This window comes from Ornithorhynchus anatinus, chromosome 7, assembly GCF_004115215.2.
Source record: "Ornithorhynchus anatinus isolate Pmale09 chromosome 7, mOrnAna1.pri.v4, whole genome shotgun sequence".
NCBI classification, from domain to species: Eukaryota; Metazoa; Chordata; class Mammalia; order Monotremata; family Ornithorhynchidae; genus Ornithorhynchus; species Ornithorhynchus anatinus.
In genome coordinates this window covers 58,127,289-58,143,762 of record NC_041734.1, presented here as the reverse complement: position 1 = coordinate 58,143,762, position 16,474 = coordinate 58,127,289, and the positions used below count along the sequence as shown (strand labels likewise).

The 16,474-nt window shown below is 49.1% G+C and overlaps 1 protein-coding gene across 2 annotated transcripts in view; it reads right to left on the bottom strand.

Moving 5' to 3' along the window:
- Positions 1-16,474, bottom strand: part of LGR6 (leucine rich repeat containing G protein-coupled receptor 6) — a 141,897-nt gene that overhangs the window by 69,667 nt on the left and 55,756 nt on the right. The window contains exon 1 of one of the 2 annotated variants that reach the window (XM_029068432.2): positions 9,581-9,694. The exons of the other annotated variant lie outside the window; for it this stretch is intronic. The gene's annotated coding sequence lies outside the window, so the exon portion shown is untranslated. Of the gene's footprint in view, positions 1-9,580; positions 9,695-16,474 lie in introns of those variants that run through there. 2 annotated transcript variants of the gene reach the window in all.

The window sequence follows — 16,474 nt, the reverse complement described above, 5'->3', positions numbered from 1 at the left end:
GGGGGAGAGCTCAGGAGCTCCCTCCAGCCTCCATTAGAAGGGTGGGCAATGGCACCAGGGGTCCTTGGTCCCGCCCTGCTTCCCAAATCCAGGGGAGACTCCAATTTCCATCTACGTGCTTTTTCTTTGGCAGCAACCCCCACTCCTGTGCTTAGGTAGGGGAGAATATTCAGATGGGTTCTGGCTTGGCAGGAAGAAGAGACCAATTACACCAATTAAGCCCCTAAAAAAAAATCAACAACCCCCAACAGCTCTTCTCTTTCTTCAACGTGGGGCTTCTGCTTCTTAAGTGATTTCTATTATGATTTCTCCCTGTGGTAATTGGGCAGATTAGTGGGTGAGCGGGACTCACAGGCCAGTGCTGGCTTGCTCTGTCTCCTCGGAAACATTTTAACCTCTCTTGTGCCAAATTACACCCCCGCGATATCCGTCAGCCAGGGGCTGGGGGCGACCGGGACCCCCCCCCCTGCCCCCCGACTAACAGGGGGTGCCAGTTTGCCTGCCCTTGGGCACTTGAGAGCTCCTGGAATGCAGAGAAGGATGGGTAGTAAAATGGGAAACAGAAAGAGCCATGCTCCTAACAGAAACGAAATTCTATTGCAGTAAGAAAGATTTAGGTGGGAGGAAGCGCTTCCTGACTGTGACCGGGGAGGTTATGGAATCACCTTCCCTAGACATCTTACAGAATAGGAAGGGATTCTTCTCTCTGGACAGTAACCTATTGTCCTGCCTGGAGGCAGGGAGAGCGACTAGATGGAAGACATTTTGTGGTACTTTCATTCGGTTGTATTTATTGAGCGCTTACTATGTGCAGAGCACTGTACTGAGTGCTTGGAATGTACAATTCGGCAACAGATAGAGACCGTCCCTGCCCAACAACGGGCTCGCAGTACTTTCCAATCTAAGTCCTCTCACTATGCTACAAAAAACATTTTGTGGGTTTCCTCTTCCCTTCCCCTTTGCCTTCTAATCCCTACTATCTGGTGTGCCCAGGATCAAGTCTCCAACTACATCAAAATACAAGAAATAGTGGAAGAATATGTGGAACAGAAACCAGCGATGCAGGGCTGCTGTTTCCATAACAAGCACAATCCTGGGACAAGCCAGTAGGATTCCAGCACAGTGCAGATCTTCCTCCCTTTCCCCCCGCCCCCGGTACCGGCCAGAGCCTGATTAGAGTCCCGTGGCTAGTCTTGGGCTCTGTAATTTTCGCGAACAGTCCTTTGGGAAAAAGCTTCAGAAACTTCTGGGGAAGCAGTATGGCCCAGTGGTTAGGGCCCGTGCCTGGGAGTCAGAAGGACCTGCATTCTAATCCTGCCTCCGCCACTTTTCAGCTCTGTGACTTGGGCAAGTCACTTGCGCAGTACTAAGCACTAGGGTAAATACAAGATAATCAGGTTGGACACAGTTCAGTTCCCACAGGGGCCTGGCAGGCTTAATCCCAATTTTACAGATGGGGTAGCTGAGGCACAGAGAAGTGAAGTGACTTGCCCAAGCTCACACAACAGACAACTAATGGAGCCAGGATCAGAGCCTAGGTCCACTGATTCCCAGGCCCGTGTTCTTTTCACTAGGCCACACTGCTTAGTTCAGCAACGGGGCTCCCATTCCCAAATTAGGGGCTCTACCGGGCCTCTTCCCGTTCTGGCTTATGAAGAACTCCCACATGGTGATATGATTTCTTAAAAGACTTCTGGGCTTTGGGGCAGGCATGAAAGGGAGCTAGGATCTTAGGGACAGAATGGGGAAGCAGGCCCAGAGATGGAAAGTGATCCATCTCAATCCCTCGCTCAATCAACCATATTTATTGAGTACTTACTTTGTGCAGCACACAACAGAATTAGCAGACATATTCCCCGCTCATAATGAATTTACAGTCCAGAGATGGGGTGGAGACAGAAATTAATATGAAATCAATCTCCTTGCCCCCTTCTATCTTACTTCCCTGTTCTCCTACTACAAACCAGCTCCTCTAATGGCAACCCACTCACTGGACCTCGAGCTCATCTATCTCGCCGCTGACCTCTTGCTCACGTCCTGCTTCTGACCTGGAATTCCCTTCCTCTTCACATCCAACAGACGTTCGGTCTCCCCACCTTCAAAGCCTTATTAAAAACCCATCTTCTCCAAAACGCCGTCCCCAACTAAGCCCTTATTTCCTCTTCCATTCCTTTCTGCGTTGCCCTTGAAATTGTATTTGCACCCTTTATTCACCATTCCCTCAGCCCCACAGCACTTATGTACATATCCGTAATTGATTTATTTATATTAATATCTATCTCCTCCTCCAAACTGTAAGCTCACTGGGGACAGGGAATGCATCTACAACTCTGTTATTTTATCCCAAGCGCTTAGTACAGTGCTCTGCATAAAGTAAGCACTCAATAAAAATGATCGAACGATTGACTGATCCACCACTGGTCACTCAGCACACTGAGGATTCGGACCGAGAGGGTGCTCTCACCACTGAATATCCCTGCCACCCCTTCACAGAGGTCACCCATTTTGGGGCCTCCAAGCTTTGTTGGAGCTTTACCATCCCCTGTGCTTCCCTCCAAGAAAACAATGCGGGGAGAAAGCAGAGGTTGTCCCGAGGGGAGGTTGGAAGTGAAAAATTGCAGGCAATTTAAAATTTTTTGTTGTTGTTGTTGTCTTTTTTTTTTTTTTAATAAAAATCCTGGTAGGAGCCGTTGGTTGCCTGCAGGGACAAACAGCAATGGCCCAGTGCCTGCCAGGAGAGGAGACTTCCTGGCACAAAATGCTTTGGCAGCTGCAAATCAGAAGGGGTGAACACCCCGGGCAGTGAAAGACACATGGAACGGGGGGGGCTCTGCCTTTGATTTCCTTACCTGGCTTTAGTAGGAACACCCCACACCCGGATCTAAAGTTACGTAAGTTTCCAGGCAAGTAGCTTGGAGGTGGAAGGCTTGGGTCCAGCTAGGCCTGCAGCACCTCCAAATGCATGCACTCCAAGTGCTTAGTACAGCTCTCTGCACATAGTAAGTGCTCAATAGATACTATTGAATGAATGAATGAATGCACTCCGGGCCTGTCCTCAAGAAGCCTCCAGTCTAAAGAAGACCACGCAGATCCAGGAAAGCTTAAGAAGGACCTTAGGGCAACTGATCCAACACCAAATACATATAATTGGACAAACTAATGAATGAAGTAGTTGAATTATGTAAAAAAGCCAAGGGGATCTCATTGAGTGAGGAGAGGTGTAGAAGCTACCTATACATATGGACTGGGGTTGTGGTATTAGTTAATCGCTTGCTATGTGCCAGCCACTAAACTAAGCACTGGATTGGACGCAAGCAAATTAGGTTGGACACAGTCCCTGTCCCCCACAGGGCTCACAGTTTTAATCCCTGTTTTACAGATGAGGTAACTGAGGCACAGAGAAGTGAAGTGACTTGCCCAGTGCCACACAGCAGACAAGTGATAGAATCAGGATTAGAACCCATGACCTTTTGACTCCCCGGCCTGTTTTCTTTCCACTATGCCACGCTGCTGTTGAGAGGAGAACACTTCCTCTTTACAGTTAGTCTGGGAAGACTTTCCTGAAGGAGGTGGTATTTCAAGGGTTTAACTATGCCCATTGGTAGGAGAGGATCCCTTCCTCCTTCCTTTTTAGACTGTGAGTCCTGTGTGGCAAAGAAGCTGTGTTGGCTCTAGTAACCTTGAATCTACGCCAAAGTTTAGCACAGCGTTTGGTGCTTAACAAATGCCATCTTTAAGGATCAGATGGGAGAATCTTATCAGGTTAGGCCTCAAGAGGTAGTAAGTTTACCCAACTAAAATAACCGTGGCTTTTACTCAGCGCTCACTCTGTGCCAAGCACCATTCTAAGTGCTGAGATCAACACAAGATAATCAGATCAGAAACAGTCCCTTTCCCACACAAGTCTCAGTCTAAGAAGGAGGGAGAACACATACTGTATCCCCATTTTACAGATAAGGAAGCTGAGGTACAGAGAATGGAAGTGGCTTGCCCTAGGCCACACAGCAGACAGGTGGAAGAACTGGGATTAGAGCCCAGGTCCCCTGACTCCAAGGCCCATACTCTTTCCACTAAGCCTCACCGCTTCATCTACATTTTTGTTTGTCTGTTTTTCCTAAATGGTACTTGTGCTTACTGTGTGCCAAGCACTGGGGAAGCTATAAGATAAACAGGTTGGACAGAGTCACAGTTTTAGTAGGAGGGAGTAGAATTTAAACTCCATTTTACAGATGAGGTACCTGAGGCACAGGGAAGTTAAGTGATCTGCCCAAGGTCACACAGCAGACACCTGGCTGAGCCAGAATTAGGATCCAGGGCCTCTGTCTCCCCGGCCCGTGTTCTTTCCACTGGGCCATGCTACTTCTGTGAGCCCCATGTGGGACAGGGACTCTGTCCAACTTGGTTTTCTTGTATCCCCCCTAGCGCTTAGTACAGGTTGGCACATAGTAAGTGCTTAACACACACCACAGCTATTATTATTATATACTTGCAATATATTAAAAAGTCCAGAGAGGGAAAGAAGCTGTGGCATATTCTCCTTGCCAATCTCCCATGGGCCCTGCCACAGGGAACCCCAGAGGTCATCGGGATCCAGCCCCCGACTCCGGACAGGAGAACGCCTAAATCATTCAGGAGAGACGGGAGGCCAGTTGCATCCACGGAGGAGACCCGCTCTTCCCCACGTTAGCTTCCCCAGGGACTAAGCCCCCGATGCTCCCGACGTTTCTCCCGACTCTAACCCCATTCTGTCTCGCTGCAAGAGCACCAAGGCCCGTGTGGATTGAGGATGTGGCGTCAGTGAAGAGGGCAGTCGTGTCCTCGCATGCCTGTCGGACTCTGAGGTGAAAGTCCCAGGTTGGCCCTTCCCACGTGTGAACAGCTGTCCTTCCAGAGCAGAGGTCTTGGCCAGGGATTAATCGGCCCCAAAAGGCAATCAAATCAATGCTTTTCCTGTTGGAGCTCATCTTAAAAGGCCCAGCTGAGTCACCTCCTCTCTCGTCACCGGATCTAAGCTACTAGTGGGAATTTAAGCTGGGGGGTGATGTCACCTCCCACAGCCCATTTGTACGCTGGCCTGAACCATGCCGGCCAGGGGGAGAGGAAGCCAGATCAAGCCAGGGTCTGTCTGAACTGTTTGATGTTTCTCCTTTCCATCTTGGAGGCTTCTCTAGGTGCCACACTTTCAGTCAGGGCCCCTCCTTAAGCTTGCCGCTTGGAGCCGGCAACTGACTTGCAGCAGGGAGGACGTAGGGTGGCCTAGTGGAAGGAGCAAGGCCCGGGGAGTCAGAGGACTCGGGTGCTAATCCCGACTCTGCCACTTGCCTTCCCTTTGACTTTGAACAAGTCACTTCAACATCATCATCAAAAACATCAATGGTATTTATTGAGCACTTACTGTGTCCAGAGCACTGTATTAAGCACTTAATAATAATGTTGGTATTTGTTAAGCACTTACTATATGCCGAGCACTGTTCTAAGCGCTGGGGTGGACACAGGGGAATCAGGTTGTCCCACGTAGGGCTCACAGTCTTAATCCCCATTTTACAGATGAGGGAAGTGAGGCACCGAGAAGTTAAGTGACTTGCCCAAAGTCACACAGCTGACAAGTGGCCGAGCCGGGATTCGAACCCATGACCTCTGACTCCAAAGCCCGTGCTCTTTCCACTGAGCCACGCTGCTTCTCAAGCACTTGGGAGAGTACAATACAAGAGAGGTGGTAGACACATTCCTGGACCAAAGTGAGTTTACAGTATAGATGGGGAGACAGATTTAAATATAAATTCCATAGTTTATAGATATATACATAAATGCCGTGTGGCTGAGGGTGAGGCGAATATCAAATGCTCAAAGGCCGCAGATCCAAGTGCACTTCTCTGGGCTTCAGTTTCCTCATCTGTAAAATGGGAATTTGATACCCGCTCTCCCTCCCACTGGACTCCGGGAGAGGTACTGTGCCCAATCTAGTTCCCTTGTATCTAATTTAGGGCCTGGCACACCGTAAACATTTCACAAATACCACAGTTACTATTAGGGATTGGCAGAGGTGGCTATCCTGTCACAGACTTGCTACACTTTTTAATTTGGTTAAAGAAATGGGAAAACAGGAAGGTGACATTATTGGTGTCCAGAAAGAGCTCCCACCCAAAGGAGGAAGTTGGTTATCTTCTGGCTATTCTCTATGGCCTTGCTACAGATTGTCTGGGAATACTGTAGTAACATTCCCCACCATAGAAGCCAACAGTGTCCTTGGCATCTGTGGGATTCTCATGCACCTTTATGGGCAGGAAATATGACTACCAAGTCTGCTACACTGTACTCTCCCATGTGTGCTTACTACAGGGCTCTGCACACAAGAGATGTTCAAAAAATACCATTGATTGATTGATTGATACCTCTGTGTTTTTCCTCCACTGTTCCCTTCTGCTTCCCTTCCAAAAAGCCATTGCCCTATGATTCCTGTTGTCTTATATGCAAGGTATGGGAAAGGTGACTCTTTCCACCGCACGCATGGGGATAAGAAATAGAGGTTACCTTGTCCCTTAAAATGTTTCTAGGATATCATGGAAACTGGCCCACCAGAGCTTTTAGGAGGTATTGGAGGTAGAGTGGCCATCCGTTTGATTTTACACCAGTCTGGTTTTCAGCTGGGCTGTCCCTTGTCTGATAGAGCCTTGGGACTAGACATTTTTAGGTCCAGTATTTTAAGTGTCCAGCGTCCCTCTGCCTAGGCTTCTGCCACCAATTCTGGTACCCGTGTTCACAGGGACCTGGGAAGGGGAATGCAAAGTTTCTGAAACAAGTTAGGGGGGTCTGGGGTCCTGTTCCCTGCCCCCACCACTCCGCCAGAGAAAGCTCTAGAATCAGGAGAACTTCTGGGAAACATTCCAGATGATATTATTAGTATTATTTATGAAGCACTTTATATGTTAAACACTGTTCTAAGCGCTGTGATTTCTTTTCACTGCGGGCCCAGGAACACTCATAACATCCTGTGATCCTCGACACCTGGGACCTAGAGTGCCGTCACCCTCCACCACGAACAAAGCCTCCTGTTCCCTCTCCCTTCACATCCTCCCAGTGCTCTCTATCTTCTCTGTTCCTCTGCCTCTACCCCCAAGTGTAGACAAACCACTCACAGATAATACCACTCACCAAGCACCACACGCTCCGTGCTCACTATCTCTTGAGCCATTCAAAGAAAGGATGCTGTCAATGCTCTCCTGTTCTTAACAGCATGGATTTGAACCTGGTCGGGGCCAGAAATCCAGAAGCCAGCCTGGCCTAGCCAGTGGACCCAGCCACGGTACGGTAGCTGAGTCTGGTGCACCAGTATCCCTAGAAGTGAGCTGCTACCCACATGCGGTATGGCTTGATCACTTATAGTTCCGTGACATCCTGCTGTCCCCAAGATGAACCGGGTGGTCCTAGCTTGAACCTCACCAGTTTGACTTCCTGTTGACCCTAGAGGAGATTGGAAGCCTTGGGACCTGAGCGGTGAGCCTAGCTCAATGCTGGGCTCTAGCATAGACACCTTGCCACTGATCCTCAGGACAAACTGTCTCCAATGCCCTCCAGTCCATCCTAAGTCTCCTCATTCCCTCTTTTTTATCGGTATCTGTTAAACACTAAGTACCAGGCACCGTACTAAGTGCTGGAGTAGATATAAGTTATTCATGTTGGACACAATCTGTCCCCCATATGGGCCTTTCAGTCTTAATCCCCATTTTATAGATGAGGTAACTGATGTGCCGAGAAGTTAAGTGACTTTTCTTAGGTCACACAGCAGAGAAGTGAAGGAGCTGGCATTAGAATCCAGGTCCTTCTGACTTGCAGGGCTGCGTTCTATCCACTAAGCGTGTGGCTTCTTCACCAGTGGGACTCTCATGTGGGCCTTTGACATTACAGACCACTCCCTTCTCCTGGACCCATTACCCCACGTTGGCTTCACTGATACTCTTTTCTCCTGGTTCTTCTCTTCTCTCTCTCCACTTCTCAGTCTCTCTCACAGGCTCCTCCTCGTCCTCCTAGCCCCTAACTGTGGAAGTCCCTCATGACTCACTTCTGGGTTCCCTTCTCTTCTCCATCTACACCCACTCCCTTGGAGAACTCATTCACTCCCACCTCTACACAGATAATTCCCCAATCTACCTCTCCAGGCCTCACCTCTTTCCTTCCCTGCATTCTCGTATTTCCTCCTGCCTTCAGGACATCACATGATATTCACCCCAGCCTCAGCCCCTCCAACTTAAGTGCATATCTGTAATTTATTTATTTATATTAATGTCTATCTACCCCTTTAGACTGCAAGCTCCTTATGGGAAGAGAACACATCCACCAATTCTGCTGTATCATACTCTAACAAGTAGTTAGTACAATGTTCTGCACATAGTAAGCATTCAATAAATACAATTGATTGAATGAAATGGTCAGGAGTGGCCTGGAGGGTTATAGGAATTCTTAGGTACTGGAGCACTGAAGTTCTGCACATCACCACATTAAAATGAACATCTAGACTATGAGCTCGTTGTGGGCAGGGAATGTTGTATTGTTCTCTTCCAAGTGGTTAGTACGGTGCTTCCACATAGTAAGTGCTCAATAAAGATGACTGAATGAATGAATGAATCTAACCAGGAATACCAGGGAGTTCAACCTCTGGATATCTGGAACTTTAGCTCAGAAGAGCTCTGGAAGAATGGCTGGGAAACTGGGGGAAGAACTCCTAAGAATATGGGCAGATTTCTGTTTCTCCCTGTACTCCTCACACCAAATCCTCCCCGCTTCCCTTGAGAACCACAAGTCCGTGTCCCTCAGGCTCAAGAGAGATGAGGCAGGTTGAGTGAAACTCCTCTCGGCACTGATCCTGCAGCTTCCCTCTCATCCCCGGGCCTCTGCTCCGGTTCTTCTAGCTCCTTCACGCATTAATCCCTCCCCCCGCAGTGCAGCATCTGGGACTTATCCCCACGTTCCAGCTGTGTGTAAGTGGCACATCTGGAACCCATCACCCCACTCTTTGGCCTGACAAGAAGAGACCAGAGCCCAGAGGGGATGGGGATAAGGTCAGAGGGCAGAGTCCCCCGGGGCTCCCGGCAAGGTCCAGGGAGAGGGGGAGTTTGGGGAGGGGTTTATACATGCAGTGTCCTTCGATCGGTGGGGGCGGGGGGGATAACCCAGGACGAGTAGGGGGTTGCAAGAGAGGCCGGAAAGGAGCTGGGGGATACCGGATACAGAGAACTGGACTGCAAGGACAGCAGAGGGTGTAGGAAGGAGTGGGATAAGACAGAGATCTTAAATGATCTCAAGGGAGGGAGTTCAGGCTCAGAATGGAGGGTTGAAAGATGGATGGGATTCATGGAAGTTTGTAGGAAATGATGGGATGAAGGATTAGCTGGGATTGAGAGCTGGGTCTTTTAGGGTGGCGAGAAGTCTAAGAAAAGTCTCCTGGGAAGATTTTTGGCAAGGAACAGTATGAGAGAACTTCCTGACAAAAAGTGTGATGAGACCAAATAAGGCTGGGAGTCTTCTATCCTGAAGAGCACCCAGTGGTCAGGGGGTGTGGAAGGAATCTAAGCAAAAAGCTAACCTCTGAAGGGTCACCCTCAAAGTCTGGAGATTATCATCAAGGAAAGCTGATTGAGTGTCCCACGCAGGTCAAACTCTTAGATTTCTTCTCTCAGTAGTCCAGAGCTAGCCACCAAAGTCTTTCCTGACTGGCTACATCCCTAATCAAATCCCAACAAACTGCCTGTCCAGGAAAGGGCTGACTGGGTCATAAAGGGTTGCCTGATGCTGGGCATTGACTTCATCATACCCACTTTGCTGGTAGCCCTGGGTATCTTTCTCCTCTGGGGTAAAGCAATTTAATCAGCTATGATTTATGCCCACTAATAAAGTCCTTCCCACCTCACTGTCAGCTGTGCAACAGATCAAAGGTGCGATATTAAAATTTAGGCAGTTCCTGTTAGCACCTGAGGCAAATCTGATTCTCATTCTCCTTTCTATCTGTCAAGAGAATTTATGTGCCTGTAAGAGCCGCGTGTGGCAGGAAAAGCTCTTCTTTTGTCTACATCAAAGACCTCTGTACCTGTGCATTCCTCTAAGTCATCCCTCAGGTTTTAATCAGGAGCAATATATAAAAGGAATTGTCTTCCCCCTAGGTAAACTGGGGGAAAAGATATATGGATTTCCCATCAGACTCAGACTTGCAGCAGGGTGGGGGTCCAAAGTGTGACAATCTCTGATCTTAAATGACTGCAAGAGGTCATCTCATCTATACCCCCACCTTAGAAGCAGCAGGAGGATCTTCCCATCTGTGAGATTGGGCTGAATCCCAATTCCTTGCTCTCATAGGCCAGGGTCCCCTCAACAGTGGAGATGGGGTTCAAAGCTGTGGTGCTTGGAATGCTGTCCTTGGTTGAAAATGGGGGAGGACTGGGTGACTCAATGAGGATTTTTCCCAAGATAGAGCCCCAGGGCTGGAGGCAGGGTAGGAATATTGATGGGGAAGAAAGTCTGGGAGTGGGGCATTTCAGGACTGGGAAGGAAAGTGTGCCTACCAACTCTGCTGTATTGAACTCTCCCAAATACTTAGTAAAGTGCTCTGCACACATTAGGCACACAGTAAAAAAGAGGTTGAGAAGCAGCATTGCCCAGTGGATAGAGCACGGGCCTGAGTGTCAAAAGGAACTGGGTTCTAATCCTGGCTACACCACTTGTCTTCTTTGTGACTTAACTTCTCTGTCCCTCAGTTTCCTCATCTGTAAAATGGAGATTAAGACCGCAACCCATTTGGGATATGGACTGTGCCCCATCTATGTTGTATCTACTCCAGTGCTTAGCACTGTGCCTGGCACATAATAAGTGCTTAACAAATACTATAAAAACAAGTAAATAAATAAAATACCAGTGATTGATTTTCAATGTTGGCCTGGGTCTGCTGCCCCAGAAAATACCCCGATGTCTATATGCCAAATGCCACCCATCCTGCAGTGTTCAGGAGCTCCAGGATTTCTATATTGTACTCTCCCAAGCACTTAGTACAGTGATTTGCACACAGTAAGTGTTCAATAAATGCAACTGAATGAATGAATGGATCGGTCTGGTCATTTGATCTGGTGGTCCCTGAGAAGACTAGACAAAATCAAGCTGATTCAGGTCTTCCAGACTTACCTGTGCGGATTCTGCATCCAATCCAAACTTTAAGGACCTTCCAATTCAGGATTTGTTTGGAACTCCCCTCTCCTGGGGCACTAGCCTGGAATCTAGGGGCCAGAGTGGGACCCTGTGACCTGACTGGGCCAGGAAGGGGCATTCTGAGAGTGGTCCACCTTACCTATGGGCAGAGGCAGCAACCTTAAATGGAAGTCAGAATTTCCAGGAACTTTTTCTAGCCCAGACTCTGATTTTCAAAGGTATTTTCCTGAGAACACCTTCCCAATCAACAGAACATGCTTACCTCCTGTGATAAGCAGAATTCTCTACCAAGCATCTGGGAGATCCCCACTGAATGAGTAGACATGATCCTGACCTCAAGAAGCTTTTTATTATAGTTGTATAATTCACTCCTTGGGCTGTAGAAAAGGAAGCAGAAGTCTCAGGGTTGACCACCTGTTCTTTCTAGTCTAATAAATCTCACAGCATTTGATAAACCACGAGAGATACTACGGGGAAGGAGATGGTATTCTGGCCAAGGATCAGAGATGGGCAGCAGACTTCCCTAAATCAACCAGAAATCCAGGGGACTCAGTCTGGGAAGGGGAGGATAAGGGTTTAAGAGCAAGAGTGGAACTCCTTTCCGGGGCTTGAGTTTCTGAAAGTGCCTATGGATAAGGCCAGGGCCTCGCTGCTCACCGAAGCCTGTAGTCAGGTATTCCTCCGTCTCATTTCAGCATGATGCTCAGATCCCAACAAGGCAAGAGCAGAGGGGTGAGGTTTGCTCAGCAGTGTCCCCAGGTGGAAAGACCCAGGCCCCTTTGGACACAGATCTAGGTCCCTGGCCCCCACTTTCCATAACCATTCTCCCCAAAACACACGATAAAAATGGATCCTCACAAATGGAAGCTTCCAATAGTCGGTGCACGCCCTGACTCTCCTAGCCAGGTCTTATTGCTAACAGATGCTCCTTTGCCCCCCTCATGCATATCCTGCCAAATATCCCCAGGACTGCTCTTAGAGAATAGCTGGCTCCTTCATTCAGTTCATTCAATTGTGTTTATTGAGCACTTACTGTGTGCAGAGCACTGTACTAAGCACTTGGGAGAATGCAATTAACAGACACATTCCCTGCCCAAAACGAGCTTACAGTCTAGAGGATGAGACCCTGGCTCTGATGACTTGTCATCTCTGGTCCTCAGGTCCCTGACATCCCTGCTCCTTGAAGACACGTCAGCTGACCCTGAGGTGCTCATTCTGGCTCAGCCCCGTCCACCTGCCCGCGGCCTTCCTTCCTCAGCCTACCCAGTGAGTCCAGGCTTTCCACGAAACTGAAAAATGATTGGGATCGTGATGGCATGGTTTGCAATCACCCTGAATCCGAACCTCTCCCAGTCAGGGGAGGTCTGGAGAGGGATTCCTGTCAGCGGAAGGGCAAATGGGACTTCAAGTCCCACTCATACCTAAAAGACAACTCACCACACCACATTAGTATGGAACAGGGACAATAACAATAATATAGTAATAATGATGGTATTTAAGTGCTTACTATGTGCCAAGCACTGTTCTAAGCGCTGGGATAGATATAAGGTAATCAGGTTGTCCCACATGGGGCTCACAGTCTTAATCCCCATTTTACAGATGAGGTAACTGAGGCAAAGAAAAGTGAAGTGACTTGCCCAAAGTCACAGAGCTAAGTGGCAGAGTCAGAATTAGAACCCATAACCTCTGATTCCCAGGCCAGTACTCTTGCCACTAGGCCTCCCTGCTTCTCAAGGCACGAGAACACCTTAAACCTGACACAAGAAGAAAATAAGAGAGTGGAAGAAACTAATTCTTTCCTCCCTTGTCCCTGAGCGATGATGCTGACCCTGGGGACCTGGATTATTGCTGTTTTGTTATTATTTGCCGTAATACTGCACCTGATTCTCCCAAGATCTAAATTCACCTCTGGTAGGAAGTTAAACACTTTGGGGGGAGCATTAACTTTTTGGAGCCCACCAGGATATATGTTAGAGCCTGGCTAGCGCCTAGGCACCGTGGTAGGCAGCACAGCATAAACAGTCCCTTCAAACTTAAAAGAGTTGAGGTCCTTCCTTCTAGATATTAAAAAAGCCTAGGGATGACCCAGAGCCCAGTGTGGAACAATTGATCTGGAAGGGAGGAATGCAAATTCTCCCTGGAATCGGATGTTGGACGGCAGAGCCTGTTAGGAACAGCCCCATTGCTTCTTCCCAATCCAGCCGGGAGCCCCGGTGGGTGGGACTCTAGAGAGCAGCCATATTCAGAGCTGGGGAGGGATGGGGCGGGGGTCACAGGCTTGCCCCGGCTCTCCTCGCTCCTGTCTGCCCCAGCCATGCCCTTCCTCTACCCTTGCTGCCCTACATGAAGAGAAGCAGCAAGGCCTAGTGGATAGAGCACAGGCCTGGGAGTCAGAAGGACTGGGTTCTAATTCTGGCTCCATTTTTTGGCTGCTGTATGATCATGGGCAAGTCACTACTTCTCTGTGCCTCAGTTCTCTCATCTGTAAAATAGGGATTAAGACCGTGAGCCCTTTGTGGGACAGGAAATGTGTCCAACCCAAATATTTTCTATCTACCCCAGCACGGTACAGTGTCTGGGCACATTATAAGCACTTAACAAATACCACAGTTGTTATTATTACGGTGACAACTGCCCAGACCTCCACTCTCCAGGAGGGCTTAAGACTCTTAAGGAGGGCCTCTGGCCCAGTAGCTCTTCCCCAGGAATGGCCTTGCCATTGAGACTGTTGGGTCAATCATCACTGAGACCCTGAACTTCCCCCAGTTCTTGAATTTCCCACCAGGCATCTCACCTTGCCCCCTTTTCCTGTGCTTTTCCCAAAGTACAGATGGAGAAATAGAAACCCAGAGGTTGAACATCTCAGCCATCTTTACCTAGGACAGGAGTGAAGCCAGGAGGAAACCCCAGGCCTCCTGGCTTTCACCCAGCTCCGAGGTTTCCCACCCGACCAACCCTCCTTGCTCCGACCCCTGGTCTTGCCCCTTAAGTTAGCAGGTGAGCGCCTCCCCCGCATCCCAGATGTTCCAGAGGGGAGTTTGTCATCCAGACCCTCCAGCTTCACAGATGTGCAGATGAGAACATATGGGGGCTTGGCAAAGGGTGGCGGAGCCTGGAGGGGGAGAGGGTGCGGCTGCTTTGGCCCGGCAGGTGCTTATCCCATCGGGAGGGTTTAGGGCTCTGACCTAGGCACCTGGACTCAGTGGCAGCGTAGTCAAAGGATCCACCTGGCAGGGGAAAACAAGTTCTGGGATCCAGTGTGCCAGCTTGCTTGTTTTTCCTTTTAATGATATTTGTTAAACTCTTACTAAGTGCCAGGCATCACACTAAGCGCTGGGGTAAATACAAGCTAATCAGGTTGGACACAGTCCCGGTTATTATTTATTATTATGGTATTTTTAAGCGCTTACTATGTGCCAAGCACTGTTCTAAGCACTGGATAAGTTACAAGGTAATCAGGCTGTCCCACATGTAAAATCCCCATTTGACAAATGAGCTGAAGCACAGAGAAGTGAAGTGACTTGCCCTAGGTCACACAACAGACAAGTGGCAGAGCCAGGATTAGAACCCAGGGTCTTCTAGCTCCCCAGCTCATGCTCTATCCACTAGGACACGCTGCTTCTGATCTTGCCAGCGTGGGTGCTTTTTTACGGTACGTGTTAAGTTTCTGCTTTATGGTAAAGTTGAGATTAGAACCCTTGTCCGTGCTCTTTCCACAAGGGACGAAGGACCGAGTCCATTATTGGGCAGGGATTGTCTCCATCTGTTGCCGAAGTGTACACTCCAAGCACTTAGTACAGTACTCTGCTCAATAAATACTATTGAACTTCCCAGCCTCTTCTCAATCACTGGGCTGGTGAATTTGGGATCTTTGCTCTCTGTAACCGTGTTTCCTGTGTCTTTCCATTTCACTCCCCCTGTCAGATTGCAAACTGCTTGAGAACTAAGGTTGCAGCTTTCATGTGAATGCTCCCCATGCACTGAGCACAGTGCACCGCACAGAGATGCTCAGTGAAATCTGCTGATACCGATGATGGCATCAGGCGGCTCTCTCTTTGTGCCCACAGACTTAGAGCGTCTCGACTCTCCTCTCCACGAGTGGGTTTTTCGTAAGCTCGAGCTGCTTCCGTCTCAAGGCATATGTCTCTGTTCACTTGTATCTAAGAGCGACTGTTCAGACTGCCAGCTCTTCGTGGACTCGGACTATGCCCCCTCCTTCCTAGCCTAGCCCGAAGCTATGCCCTCAGCAGGTGACCAATACAGCTGGGGGTCGGGCTGACACTCCGGAAGCTGCTGTGTCTCAAGGGGAGGGTGACGAACCGCTGAGGTCACTGGCTCCCTCGAGAACCCCCAGCTGACTGGTGTCCCTGGAGTTTGCCTCATCCTCTCCCCACTCCTTCCACCGCAATATCGGACGCCACCTGACCCGATCCGGACGCGTAAGTTGGTTGGGCAGGGCTTCGCCTCTCCAGGCTCCCCAGGAAAGACTTCCACCCTTGTATTCCTCCCCAGATCTCCAAGCCCTTCCCTGAGGCTGGGAGACTGACCCATCAACCCCCTCTGGACTGCATCTCCCCCTCTAGACTCTGTCTCTCTCTCTCTCTCTCTAGACTCTGAGCTCATTGCGGGCAGGGAATGTGTCTCTTTACTGTTATACTGTACTTGCCCAAGAAATTAATACAGTGTGGCATAGTGGTGAGAGCACAGGCTAGGGAGTCAGAAGGTCGTGAGTTCTAATTCTGGCTCCATCACTTGTCTATGTGAACCTGAGCGAGTCACTTCACTTTTCTGTTTCTAGTGGGATTGAAATTGTGAGCCCCACATGGGACAGGGACAGTGTCCAATCTATTTTGTAAATAACCTCAGCGCTTAGTATAGTGCCTGGCACATAGTAAGTGCTTAAATACCATCATTATTACTATTATCATCATTTTCATACAGTAAGTGCTCAAATTCAATTGAACAAATGAATTAATGAATGAATAAATCATCCTGGATGTTGGGGTGGGCATTTTTCTTTGACTTCTGAAGCCAGAAGCTGGGTCTGAGCAAGACAGCGTGAAGACACCGCCGCTGACTTGGAAACGGCTGGTCTAGGAAGAGTGGAACATCTCGGTGCTGGGGATGAGTGGTCCTGGAGGCCCATAAAATGATTTCCCTTCCAAAATGGAAAAACCAGAGACTCTGGAGAAGGTCCTATGGCTCAGTGCCGCGATGCCCCAGTCAGGCCACAGCTTGGAGCTGCTCCGCGCGGCCTCACAGACATTCCACACTCCGAGCCCAT